This window comes from Bos grunniens, chromosome 6, assembly GCF_055505025.1.
Source record: "Bos grunniens cultivar Pamir isolate PY7600 chromosome 6, Bosgru_T2T1.0, whole genome shotgun sequence".
Taxonomy (NCBI): Eukaryota; Metazoa; Chordata; class Mammalia; order Artiodactyla; family Bovidae; genus Bos; species Bos grunniens.
The window spans coordinates 75,515,233-75,529,277 of NC_141170.1; the positions used below are offsets into that span (position 1 = coordinate 75,515,233).

At 38.6% G+C, this 14,045-nt stretch overlaps 1 long non-coding RNA gene across 2 annotated transcripts in view; it reads left to right on the top strand.

Moving 5' to 3' along the window:
• The window catches only part of LOC147370897 (uncharacterized), a 29,232-nt gene extending 17,169 nt beyond the window's left edge, over positions 1-12,063 (top strand). The window contains exon 3 of one of the 2 annotated variants that reach the window (XR_015165548.1): positions 11,825-12,063. This is a non-coding gene — a long non-coding RNA (uncharacterized LOC147370897). Of the gene's footprint in view, positions 1-8,219; positions 11,112-11,824 lie in introns of those variants that run through there. The other variant, XR_015165549.1, reaches the window with a different exon arrangement.
• Positions 12,064-14,045: the final 1,982 nt, after the last annotated feature.

The following is a 14,045-nucleotide window of genomic DNA, read 5'->3' on the forward strand; positions in this document are numbered from 1 at the left end:
CTGAAATGCCACTGCTGATCCTGTGAAAGATCCAAGAGTAGATCAGATTCCCAAGGCCCCAGCTGGCGGGTCTGTAGGAAAATCAGATTCCTGTGAGTCCTTAGAGGTCACAGGAGGGTGTATGATTGCTCCTGGTCAGAGGCAGGGTGGCTCAGGACAGAAAGGATTAGGGGGAAAAGGGAATGAAATATGACCAGAAGAAACTGACTCGTTATCCTTTTTCCAGTTTCTCTAGAAGGTACGTGTGTCTCAAGTACTACCCAGAAGGTGGTCTTTAATCTCAGCAGCCATAATCACATATCAAGGGACAACACACACAAACACACACACCCCTCATAAACGACTCAGCTATGAGTTCATGAGTCTCACTCAAAGTAGGAACACAACTGAAAATTGAATGTGTGTATAAACACCACCGCCCACACCACCCGTCCCCCAACACACACTCATATATTCAGAGCATACTTCACTCCACCTTTGGCAGAACCTCAAATTCAAACCAATGTTTAACCCTTTATTAGACACATGGCCTTCAGATCCAAGAACTATAATTCATTCACATTTATATTTCCTTAGGCACCACAGTACCTGGAATTCTGCAGCAAGGGTTTTTAGGATAAATTAATAGAGGTACCAGAAACTACTTGGGTACATTCTCTCTTAGTGTTGAAAGATGGGTATGATAAAAAGCCTCCAAAGTCATTTACAGGGTGAACTGTAGCAAGATAGAAATGTTCATTGTATCTTTAAATGGAGAACACCGGGCATCCATGAGATTTGAGAGCTCTTAACTGAAAGCAAGTGAACTTAAACTTAGTAAAACCCATGAAACAATTAATCCCAAGATAGATATAGGTCAAGATAAAAAAATTGCAAAGCCATATGAGTTAAATAGTAAAACAATGGTCACACTGTACTATCATTATTTGCAAAAAACTCTGTCTCTTTTACTAAACAGTGAGTTACTTGAAGGTAGCAGACTTGCATTGCTACGTCTGTATCCCTGATACCTGGAACTGTGGACCAGATATACTGTAAGGGGTTGTTATATACTGATTAAAGTGCAAGGAAATGTAAATATTGACAAAAATCTATTTGAAGTGTTATGTTTACTCCAACATCACATATGTACCTTTTCCAATTGACCTTGGAAAGAAAACACTTTGTCTTTGAAAGGGAAGAGAATGTGTACCGAGACTTTCCAGTGTTTATTTGTACATTGAACATCAACCAGACCCCAAAGCTAATGCTATTGACCTGTAACATGCATAGAGACATGGCAAAGCAACTGGTCGCTTGGTCAGTGAGCTGAAAAGCCAGAAGGATCCTGTCCTCAATGGGACACTGCCATCTGGTGTATGCCCCAGGTTAGACAACCAGGGAGGATATGGGCCAGAAAGGTGGGTAGGCCGAGCTAGCATTTGAGTTCACACACTGCCAAGATGCTATGTAGACAAGAATGATCACCTATTGGTTAGCATCTTGGAGATGAAAGTGTAAATCTTCCAGTGATGGGATCGAGAGGATGCTTAATAGTATAGAAAAAAATTCCTCAGTGTCCGCAATTGGGTTAAGTATTTCACATTGGTTATCTCATTTAATCCTTAGAGTCACCAGCAAGTTAAATATTCAAATGCTTATATTATGAAGGTGAGGAAATGGAGGTCCAGAGAAGTAATTTGCACAGGTAGAACTAATAATCAAACCACCGCTCTTTTTCCCCTGTTCCTTGTTACCCTATGACTTTTTCATTACAATAAACAGCCTCTGAAGAAGAATGTTCTTTTCTTTGTCCAAAAGTGGCTTTAATAGAGCTAGATAGTCCTCAACAATCAATAATCTATTGCAGTGGATAAATGCACTCAGAATTCCTGAATTCTAGTAGCTTATCATCCAGGTAGAAAGAGACAACCAAGTATTAAAGTGAGTCAACACTTGAAAATTAGTGCAATATCAAGGCCAAAAATATTATGCAAATAATATAGGTCAATAATTGCCATTAATTAAAAATTGCATGAGTTTAGGGAAAATCTGAATACTAATCCTGAGTTGATTTAAAATTTTGATATTTAAAATTGTTTTGATTCTACATATAAATGATATCATACAATATTTTTCTTTATCTGAATTATTTGACCTAATATAATGCCCTTAAGATCCATCCATGTTGTTGCAAATGTCAGGATTTTTTGTGTCCCATGGCTGAGTAATATTCCATTGTGCATGCCAGTGTGTGTGTGTGTGTGTGTGTGTGTACATCTTTTTATCCATTCATCTATTAACAGACATATAGATTGTTTCCATAGGTTTGCTATTGTATATATGCTGTGATGTGCATGGAAATGCAGACATCTCTTTATTATTTCCTTGGGTATATACTGGAAGTAGTAGTTCTATTTTAAATTTTTTGAAGAGCCTCTATACTGTTTCCATAATGGCTGCACTATAATTTTGATTTTTAAAATATCATCTTAAAATGTTATTTATCTATGGGGGGCCAGGAGAGGAATGAATTGGGAGATAGGGATTAGCAGATGCAAACTGTTATACATACGTGTCACTGAATCATTTTGCTGTATAGCAGAAACTAACACAACATTATGAGACAACTATACTTCAATAGTGGAGAAGACAATGGCACCCCACTCCAGTACTCTTGCCTGGAAAATCCCATGGACGGAGGAGCCTGGTAGGCTGCAGTCTATGGGGTCGATGAGGGTCGGACACGACTGAGCGACTTCACTTTCACTTTTCACTTTCATGCACTGGAGAAGGAAATGGCAACCCACTCCACTATTCTTGCCTGGAGAATCCCAGGGACGGGGGAGGCTGGTGGGCTGCCGTCTATGGGGTCGCACAGAGTCGGACACGACTGAAGTTACTTAGCAGTATACTTCAATAGAATAAAAATTTTAATGTTATTCATCTTGATTACTGCAATTTGGAGCTACTTTAAATTTTATGCCTGGAAAGAGAGTCTAACTAGTCCTAGTCCTGAGGTATTTATAGTTGAATGGATGGCAACAGTCTAGAAAAAAATCCTAGTTCAGCGTAATAACTGTCAAAGACATTTTGACTTGTTCACTGTTACCAGGATGCGTCTTGCTTTCTCATATTAAAAATGTTATGGTTTCATAACAATCTTTTTGATGATAAGATGTTGGTAGAAACATAATATGATCTTCAGACTTTGTACATGTTTTAATTGAAAAATAAATGTTTTACCTCTACTCAAAATTCACTGGAAAATTAGATGGCCTATTGGATATAACATCATAATTTTAAAATGATGCATATCCATTAGAGCTTTTAATCATAGAATGAGGGACACTTGTTATGATGGACGTCTCAAGAGATTTTTTGTGAGTGTCTATATAGTGTTAATGCAGAAGATACTTTTGTGTCTGATTTTCAAATTAAACCATAAATATCACAAGGGAAAAATATTTTCTACCAACATGTTACAAATTTAGAATACTGCTGATAGTGCAGGAGACCTAAGAGATGTGGGTTTGATCCCCGGGTTGGGAAGATCCCCTGGAGGAGTGCATGGCAACCCACTCCAGTATTCCTGCTTGGAGAATCCCATGGGCAGAAGAGCCTCGTGGGCTGCAGTCCATGGGGTCACAAAGAGTTGGACACGACTATAGTGACTTAGCATGCATGCACAGAGACTCAGACAAAGATTTAAAATATTTCCAAACAATATAGTATCCTTAGAAAATTTTCCTATTGATGTTTGAGGCTTTTTGCCCAGAGGGCACAAATTATAAAACTGAAGAGATGCTGTCAAGCTTTTGTTTATTAAATTAAGTCGTAGTTCTTCTCAACTTAAGTTACACTAACTGTGTTTCAACACATAGCAAGCAGAGATTAAGAAGGATGCATCATGGTAAATAATTGCCTCATATTCCCTAATGCTATGTCACAATCTAGATCTTTCTTCCGAGAAGATTTAGTTGAAGCTTCCATCCCACACCTCCCGGTAAGAATACCATTTAATGTTCCATTAGCAAAACAGAACATTTGGAAGACATAATGAAGAAAATTCTCAGAAGAACTCAAAGATTACTTGAGGGAAGACCCTTTTTTCATATTAATCTTGTGGCTAAGTTGGAGTCTGGGTAAAGTTGTACAAATCCCTTTGTAATTTGTCTGGGAGAATAAGATTTCAGTCAGGCATGGTACTTACAATTGTGAAACCAACTTCTCCCCAGACATAAAGCATGCTAATTGGAAAGCTGTGGGCAGAATTCTTGCCAAAAAGCAGGGAATCTTCTCAAATATAAATGATGCCCTCCTGCCAAACTTTTGGATGCTATCATGAGTCTGATAGCCTACAGTTTTAGGTTACTTCATCGTGTCTTTGATCTTGCTGTTGGTGACCCCTGAAGAAGTATTACTGTCCTGTGGTGGGGCTGTGAGACACAATGCAGAACCCTCTCTCTTGCTCTGTGTGTGTGTGTGTGTGTGTGTGTGTGTGTGTGAGATGAGCTAGTGTCTATGTGAGTGGACACATCACATACAGGATGTGTTATATTGTAAAGAATGCATTGGAAAACTAAAATAGCTATTAATGAATATGTTTAGAAGTCATACTAAGCTCAACAAGGAATTGAAGTTGTTCTAAACTCAGAGGATGTGGCATTGAGTAATTCATGTGGAGACTGGAGATTGTAAGATAACAAATTATCACAGAGGAGAAGCAAGAAGTCTTCCAACTATGTCAGGGGAAATTCTTTTAAGAGAACAATAACATTGGCTGTAAGATGCAGCTGCCTGATCACATAAGCAGCATATGGGATGCTGAAGTGCTCCTAACTTATTTTTGAGCAGCTTAACAAAATCAATGCTATTTCTCCAGTTGCCCAATTTACTCCACAGAAGTGGTCTCCACCTCGAATCTCAACCAGAAGTTGATTTGGCAGGCAGGCACCCTTGGCAACTGGGAACATCAACAATGAGGAAAAAGCCTGGAACCTTCCCCTTTGCCCAGGAAGAGGTCAGAACCTTGGCATCTCACTTCAGGAAGATTGCCAACTTTGGGTTTCAGACAGCCCATTTAAATGATTGATCTGAAATGCCTATTAGTTCATGGCTAAGGGCTTCACCATTCAGCAAAGTGGTCAGATAGACACCGGGTGAGTATTTAAGTTGTCATGCCAAAGTCATTTTTGGCCTTTGCTTTTGGACACTGGTAAGAGCAATTGTCAACTCACTGAATAATTGATTGCAAAGAGGGCTTCTCTAGATGGGAACTCAAAGTTCTTATGAAGCATTCCAGAGAAGAAATTTCCTTGTGTAATAATGGTATAAGAAAAGGCATAATAAATCCTTACATTTATATAGCACTTTATAGTTTAATATAATGGTTAAGAGCACAGGTGTTAGATTTAGACTGATACAGATTCTTGAGTTATGTTAACTCCTATGAAAATCAATTGCTAAAGTCAGATTCCATAATTTTTTAAGGGCTTTGCCACTTACTACTTGTGTGGCCTCAGGCAAATATTCTCATCTCTTCAATGACCTTGTTGGTGAAACTGCAATAATAATGCCTAAATAATAGGGTTAGTTTGAGGATTTGAAAACATGCTATCCACAATATAATAGGTGTAAATATAATTTTATATTATAGCTCCTTACAAGGAATTGATCAGTGGAAAATAACAAATCTATCTTATATATATGAAGACCTTCAAATTAAAGCTTTAGAGTCAGGAATAGAGTTTTACAAGGATGATCCAGGCACACTTTCCAAGTTGGTTGAGCTATTTAAACTTTGCTGAGATTAAACAAAGAAACAGTGCCCACTGGTAAGAAACACCTTAATATCCCAGCTAGTGGAGCCTGGACAATATATTTGTCATCTATCTACAGTGTGATTGAAGCCTAAGAGTGCAATTAAGTATTCCTTATCCCTCTTGTAGCATCATGGAAAAGTGTGGAATTATGGTGTCAGATAAATCTAATTTGCATCCTGGCTTGACTGCTTACTGACTGTGTAATCTTAGAAAAACAATTTAACTTTTCTAATCTTCACCTATAAAATAAGACTAATAAAAGTTCCTAGCTCACAGGGTTGAGAAAATTCAATGAGACAATGCTTGTAGCATGCTCAGCCTTGAGCCTGGCATATAGTAACAATACAACAAATATTAACTACTATTATTACATCTAGAGAATAAAAGTAAGCAGGAAGCAATACAAAAATATATTGAGTACTGACTATATAGGTCACTCTGCCAGATCCTTTATGTGTATTATTCTTTTTTATTCTCTCAGCTTCTCTGAAAGATGGGCAGTGTGATTGTTATCTGTATAAATGAGAGATCTGAGGCTCTGAGAGGTTTTTGAAACAGAGCTGTTATACGCATCAAATGTTCAGGCATTGGTTTAAAGAAACATATACTACTACTCTTTGCCAGGCACTGTTTTAGGTACTGTGGAAACCCCTATTTCCTGTCTTCATAGAGCTTAACCTGTAGTGTGAGTGGAGAGAAAGCTGAGTTCAGAGTGGCATTGGGGGCACTAGAAAGGTTGGGCCATGGCAGTCAACTCATGAGAATCTTGTAGGCCATGGTAAGGATCATGGCTTTGACTTTCAGAAGAATGCAGGACCCCTGTATTTTTGATGGTCTTTTTCTTTTTTCTTTAATAATCATCATATTGGTTTTAACATTAAGATTCTGACCCACAGTCTATAACCTAGAACTCTAAAGTTATTAGAAGACCATTGCAGGCAGTCACCAGACAAGAAGCCCTGATATGTGTTTCCTGGGCAGGTAACAGTGCTGCCTTGGATGCTCCTTTATGGTGAAAACTATTTCAAGACACCCAAAGGTCTCTTCTGCTACTTTGGCTATCCCAGGGATGCAGGCAGTGGTCAGAATCAAAATTGAAATGGGACTTGACTTTATGACTAGTATTATTTTTCTCTTTGGGAATCTTGGATTCCTTCCTCTAACTTAGACTCCTCTTTGCTTTGTGCACCAGGATGTCTCATGTGGTGCTATTGCTTCCATCGGACTTAAGATGAGCAATCAGCATTTCCTATGGCATTCAAATCCACAGTGGGAAAGTAATAAACCATGTTTATAAAGAAAAAAAGGAATGCTTGAAAAAAATGAGTGGTTGAGTAAGTGAATGCTCCCTATTATCAATCTAATCTTACCTGCCATATGCAACTTCTTTAATGGACAGACTAAATATATCAGCGTACTCAACAGTGTCCACACATGCACAACTCTAAATGTCTTGACTTTATAGAAGATGTGCAATATTAGGCATTCTTTAAAAAAGTACTACAGCCTAAAGAAATGATAATTCTTTGTAAAGAAATGATAAGCGTCATAGAAGATTGGTCAAAAAAATGGATTTTTCAGAACAGAAACATATCTTTAAGTCAGTTTTGGAATTTGACCATAATCCATCAACATTTCAAAAATGTTATCTTATTAAGACAAAAGGATCTCTTATACTCTCTGAATCTTTAAAATGAGAATACCTTGAACATGAAATCCATGGCTTGTCATTTAGTCCATTATAGTTGCCAATTCAGAGTAATTGTACAAAAAATTAATGGAAAGAACAAATCGGCACATAAAGCAGAGGTTCTGGGGATATATGCAGATACTACTGTGTATTCTCCAGACTTCCTCCCTGAAAGGGAGAAAAAGACTGGAAAAGACTACTTGAAGGATCTACTGGTCACCTCTGGCAAAATAGTGTTGCTCTCCCAGTTTTGTAAATTAAATATGAGTGGCTGTAAAAGTACCTAAAATGTACCTGTATATTTATCACCCCACACACCATAGGCATACTGTAGACTCTATTTGCAGCCATAAAAATAATTGATTTTTCAATACGAGTAGGTGACCTTCACTCCACCCTTCAGGTGCCTTATTTTCCCAAGCATCTGAACATTCCCTCCCCTGCTAAAAAAAACTCAGTATGGCATTAACCCAATACCTCTTATTAAGCATGGTGAACATTCCTTTTGACATGGTGAAACTTAAGCTAGCATAATTTGTGCATGCCAATGGATAGACCTCCTTGCCAAAGGCCTTTTCCCTGCTGCATATGGAAGGTACTTAACCTGTGTCCCCTTGCCAAGAGGTGCTGATTATGCACTGTATATAAATGCACAAACAACTTTATGGAGCGTGACACTCCCTGTGGGTCTCTAGAGATATTAACTTGACTCCTCCATTTTCTAGACTTGAAGTTTCCATGAACTGAGGAACATGTAACATTCTTCTCAACATAACCACTGAGCCCTGTATCTGCTGTGACCGAAGAAAAGAAGCATAATCCAGGAAATTTCCTTTTAAAGATGACTGAGCAATAACCACTTGCATAACAAAGAGTGATGTGATTTCTATAGTTTTTTTTCTCTCTCTCTCTTCATAAACACACACACACATACATATATATATGCACACATATATGTATGGGTGCACGGGTTTGTTCCCAGGGTTTGTAAAATACCCTAGAGAAAGGCAGGGCAACCCAACCCAGTATTCTTGCTTGCAGAATCCCATGGGCAGAGAAACCTGGCAGGCTACAGTTCATGGGGTCACAAAGAGTTGGACACAACTGAAGCAACTGAGCATGCGCATATATATATATATATACACATAATTTTCCATATATATTTCAATATGTGTAAAATGTTAAGCATCTAGAAAAGTCTTTATGCAATATGAAACTTACCTTCCCAAGCACCTCAGAATAATTGCCAAAGACCTGTACATTAATGACAATTTTGATGTGTATCTAGAAGTCCCTTCACCTTAGTGCTTCTATCAGAAAAAGAAAGGTAAAAACTACTTTCACCCTCTCTGCCAAACCAGATTATGAGATAAAACCAATAATATGAAAGCACTTGGAAACACGAAGCACATTTCAAGTCCTAGGCAAGAGTTGGGGGATTAGAATGTACGAATATAAATGTCTGTAGTATATTTGCATGACCTTCAATTTAGTAGTACTTTTAAAAAGAAATGTGTTCATCTCCACCCATAATTCTTAAAATGACTTTGAATTCTGCAGCTTGGTATTTGGTGCATTATACATGAGGTAGAACTAGTTTCACAGTTGGACTGGATAGCATGGCTGTACTTAGAATATTTTTGTGGAAAATGTAGTTCTCTTAAATGTTTCTCACTTTAAATTTTGCAAAACAAAGAAGACCAAAGAATGACATTTCCATTCCCAACAAACCCTAAGTTGGTTTAGGACATGTTTCATCTAATGTCAAATGTCCTATATTCTCTTTCATATGTATATTTCCTGCACAGACTAAAATGCAATTTATACTTGGGATAACTTGAGGAGTCCAGAAGTAAAATCTTGAGGAAAGATCTAGTTTCCCAATCAGAAGAAGGTGCTTAAATATTTGTAAAAGCTAGAAATACTTATGTAAGCAAACCTTGATTCAGCAAAGTGACGGCTTGAGATTCACAACTCAGTGACAGTGGGAAGCCGTGTGTCTGTGTGTGTGCGCGCACATGTGCTCAGTCATGTCTAACTCTTTGCAACTGCATGGACTGTAGCCCGCCAGGCTCCTCTGTCCATGGAATTCCCCAGGCAAGAATAGTGGAGTGGGTTGCCATGCCCTCCTCCAGGGGATCTTCCTGATTCAGGGATCAAACCCGAGTCTCTCGAGTCTCCTGCATAGGCAGGTGGATTATTTGCCACTGCACCATCTGGGAAACCCCATTGGGAAGCCAGCCCCAGAGTAATAACAGTGTCACATTTCACAGGAAAGGGACTTTCTCTGTATAATCCTCTCAGAGATCTGTTTGTAGGTGACATTATTCCTATCTGTCAAGTAGGAATCAAAGCTCAAGCAATTATGTGATCATCATCTCATATATTAATTTTAATTTGTATATACCTTGTGCCAGAAATAACTTAAGGAAGACAATACATGAATATCCATGTCCCATTTTGCAGATATAAGAACTTTTTGATAGTCAGTATGTCTACCTCTAGTTTCTTACTCTTCTAAGGCAGAGTAGCAAATCATTTTGTAAAAGGCCAGATTGTAAATCATTTTGGGTTTGTAGGCTATATCAACTCTGTTGAAACTACTCAATTCTGCCCTTGTGACATAAAAGCAGCCTTTAACAAATAAATATAAACATAAACAAATAGCAATGACTATGTTCCAATAAAACTTTACCAAAACAGCCAGCAAGCCAGATCTAGACTATAGTTTATCAACCGTGATCTAAGTTATCTTTCAAATGTCTTGAAGTTTTTCCTTCCAAATTCCACTTAAAGCTCACTACCTGAGTAATACTCCATTGTGTATATGTACCACAGCTTTCTTATCCATTCATCTGCTGATGGACATCTAGGTTGCTTCCATGTCCTGGCTATTATAAACAGTGCTGCGATGAACACTGGGGTATATGCGTCTCTTTCAATTCTGGTTTCCTCAGTGTGTATGCCTAGTAGTGGGATTGCTGGGTCATAAGGCAGTTCTATTTCCAGTTTTTTAAGGAATCTCCACACTGTTCTCCATAGTGGCTGTACTAGTTTGCATTCCCACCAACAGTGTAAGAGGGTTCCCTTTTCTCCACACCCTCTCCAGCATTTATTGCTTGTAGACTTTTGGATCGCAGCCATTCTGACTGGCGTGAAATGGTACTTCATTGTGGTTTTGATTTGCATTTCTCTGATACTGCGTGATGTTGAGCATCTTTTCATGTACACTAATGCATATACATGGAATTTAGAAAGATGGTAATGATAACCCTGTATGAGAGACAGCAAAAGAGACACAGCTATATAGAACAGTCTTTTGGACTCTGTGGGAGATGGAGAGGGTGGGTTGATTTGGGAGAATGGCATTGAAACATGTATACTATCATATATGAAACGAGTTGCCAGTCTAGGTTTGAGGCAGGATACAGGATGCTCAGGGCCGGTGCACTAGGATGAACCAGAAGGATGGTACGGGGAGGGTAGTGGGAGGGGGGTTCAGGATGGGGAACACATGTATACCCGTGGTGGATTCATGTTGATGTATGGCAAAACCAATACAATATTGTAAAGTAATTAACCTCCAATTAAAATAAATAAATTTATAAAAAAATAAAGCTCACTGCTATCAAATTTCTTCTGAGATGCTGTAACCAACAATCAATCCAATATTCCAGGAAATCCCATTTCCCCACATCTTCTATGAATGTTTTATGTGAGTGTATGGTAGCTCAGCTGGTAAAGAATCCACCTGCAATGCAGGAGATCCCAGTTCAATTGTTGGGTCAGGAATATCCACTGGAGAAGGGATAGGCTGCCCACTCCAGTATTCTTGGGCTTACCTGATGGCTTTGTTGGTAAAAATCCTGCCTGCAACATGGGAGATCTGGGTTTGATCCCTGGGTTGGGAACATCCCCTGGAGAAGGGAAAGGCTTCCCACTCCAGTATTCTGGCCTGGAGAATTCCAAGGACTGTACAGTCCATGGGGTCGCAAAGAGTCCGACAAGACTGAGCAACTTTCACTATGCGTATATTGGACTTCTTAGGTGGCGCTAGTGGTAAGGAACCTGCCTGCCACTGCAGGAGATGTAAGAGACATGGGTTCACTCTCTGGGTCAGGAAGATCCCCTGGAGAAGGGCATGGCAACACACTCTAGTATTCTTTCTTGGAGAATCCTATGGACAGAGGAGTCTTGTGGGCTACAGTTCATAGAGTTGCAAAAAGTTGGACATGACTGAAGCAACTTAGCATGTATGCACATGTGTGTATTGTTTGCTTTATTGTTTTCTTTACAAAGTATTTAGAATTTATTCTCCTTCCCTTTTTAGGTTGTACCTTCTTTAAAGACAATGGACCTGTCCTACCATTCCTACTGGGATTGCTCAAATGATCAGTCCACTGTGCTGATGAATGTTCAGTAAATGTAGCTGAATACTGAAAGGGAATAAAGGAATTCAAAACTATTGTGAATTTTGAAAAAGGGAAAATATAAAACTTGAGTGGGAAGAATAACAGAAATTCTTTTTAGAACTATGGAAGTAATAAAACTCAAGTGTGATCATTGACATTTGCTTAGAACTCCTACTTTGGTAAGGAGCTCCATAAGTGCTATTATTATTTTTTTTGGAGGCGTTGTTCTTTTCCCAGTAATAATAGTCACTGTATCATTGCATCAACATCTCCAAGGTGCACCACTCACACTGCATGCTGTGTACAACCTAACAATAGCACAGGAAATTACCCTCAATATTTTGTAATAACCTATAAGGGAAAAGAATCTGAAAAAGAGTATACATATACATGTATATATCAGTTCAGTTCTGTTCAGTCACTCACTTGTGTCCGACTCTCTGCGACCCAATGGACTGCAGCACACCAGGCCTCCCTGTCCATCACCAACTCCTGGAACTTACTCAAACTCATGTCCATTGAGTTGGTGATGCCATCCAACAATTTCACTCTATGTCGCCCCCTTCTCCTCCCATCATCAATCTTTCCCAGCATCAGGGTCTTTTCAAATGAGTTAGCTCTTTGCATCAGGTAGCCAAAGTATTGGAGTTTCAGCTTCAGCATCAGTCCTTCCAATAATATTCAGGACTGATCTCCTTTAGGATGGACTGGTTGGATCTCCTTGCAGTCCAAGGGACTCTCAAGAGTCTTCTCCGACACCACAGTTCAAAAGCATCAATTCTTTGGCACTCAGCTTTCTTCACAGTCCAACTCTCACGTCCATACATGACTACAGGAAAAACCATAGCCTTGACTAGATGGACCTTTGTTGGAAAAGTAATGTCTCTGCTTTTTAATAAGCTGTCCAGTTTGGTCATAACTTTATATGTATGTATGTATATATATATATATATATATATATATATATATATATATATATATATAACCTGAGAAGTGGATAACTGCTGGGAAATTTTCTGTTCTATCCTAGGTTGTTTCTCAGTTTGGGAATGTGTTTGGCCTTCATTAAATGCCAATATAATACACTATGCTTAATCTTATAACTAAAAAAATGCACTTGGGCCAGTTTAGCTATACTTTTTGCTGTCTGTCAATTCAATTCAACTTTAATTTCAATAACTTTATGGTTATGACAAGGCAAACATGAGCTCAAGAATTGCCAGTGTCAATAAATCAACACTTGAACTGGAGATAGCTTCTGCGCTATCTTTCTCAGTATTAAGAGTGGGGTGTAAACCAATTGCCACATGTTTAGAAAGGGTCTTTTGGCCTTGTGTACGAGTAATCCATCAAGACCAATGCTCACCTTCAGTCCAGCATGTAGAAATGCTCTTATTTGCCAGATTTGCTTTCATAAGCCAACCAGCTAAGAATATTGTCAGTGCCAACCCTATGTGATAGAACCAGAAAGAATAGCTTTTAGTGCTCATCACACTTAAATTTATGAGTATTTCTGCGGTTGTTATTAACCACTTATAGACCAGAGGTCAGGAACTTTTTTTTCAGAGGGCTAGATAGTAATATTTTAGGTTTGTAAGTCTTCAAGTTTTCTATCACAACTGTTCAACTCTCCCTTGTGGTGAGAAAATACACATAGATAACACTTAAAAGAATGAATAGAGCTGGATTCCAAAAATGTACTTACAAAAACAGGCAGCTGGCCCACAAGCTACAGTTTGCCAACCTCATGGTGTAGATCTTCCATTCATAAGTGGGTTTAAGCAGTTTACAAATATTGCTCTTTGCTGCCTGAACTATATTTTAGGCTCCCAGAGGGCTCTTTACATTCACTTTGGTAGCACAGATCACACTTGGAATTACTTGGTTAGTGTCTGGATTGGTCATGTCCTCTGTAACCATGATGTCTGCCACAGTCTCTGGTTCATAATAAAATACCACAAATAATTGTGGACAAATGAGTTACCTGGTTTAGGTACTAGAATGTAATCTAAATGTGAGGTATATCACTTAAGAATATAAGCATGACCTAAGATTCTGGGAATACCTAGTGGGTCTCTTTTTACTCACTCTCATTAAGAAACAATTTTTTATATAAAAAGAATTGCATGATTTTCTTGG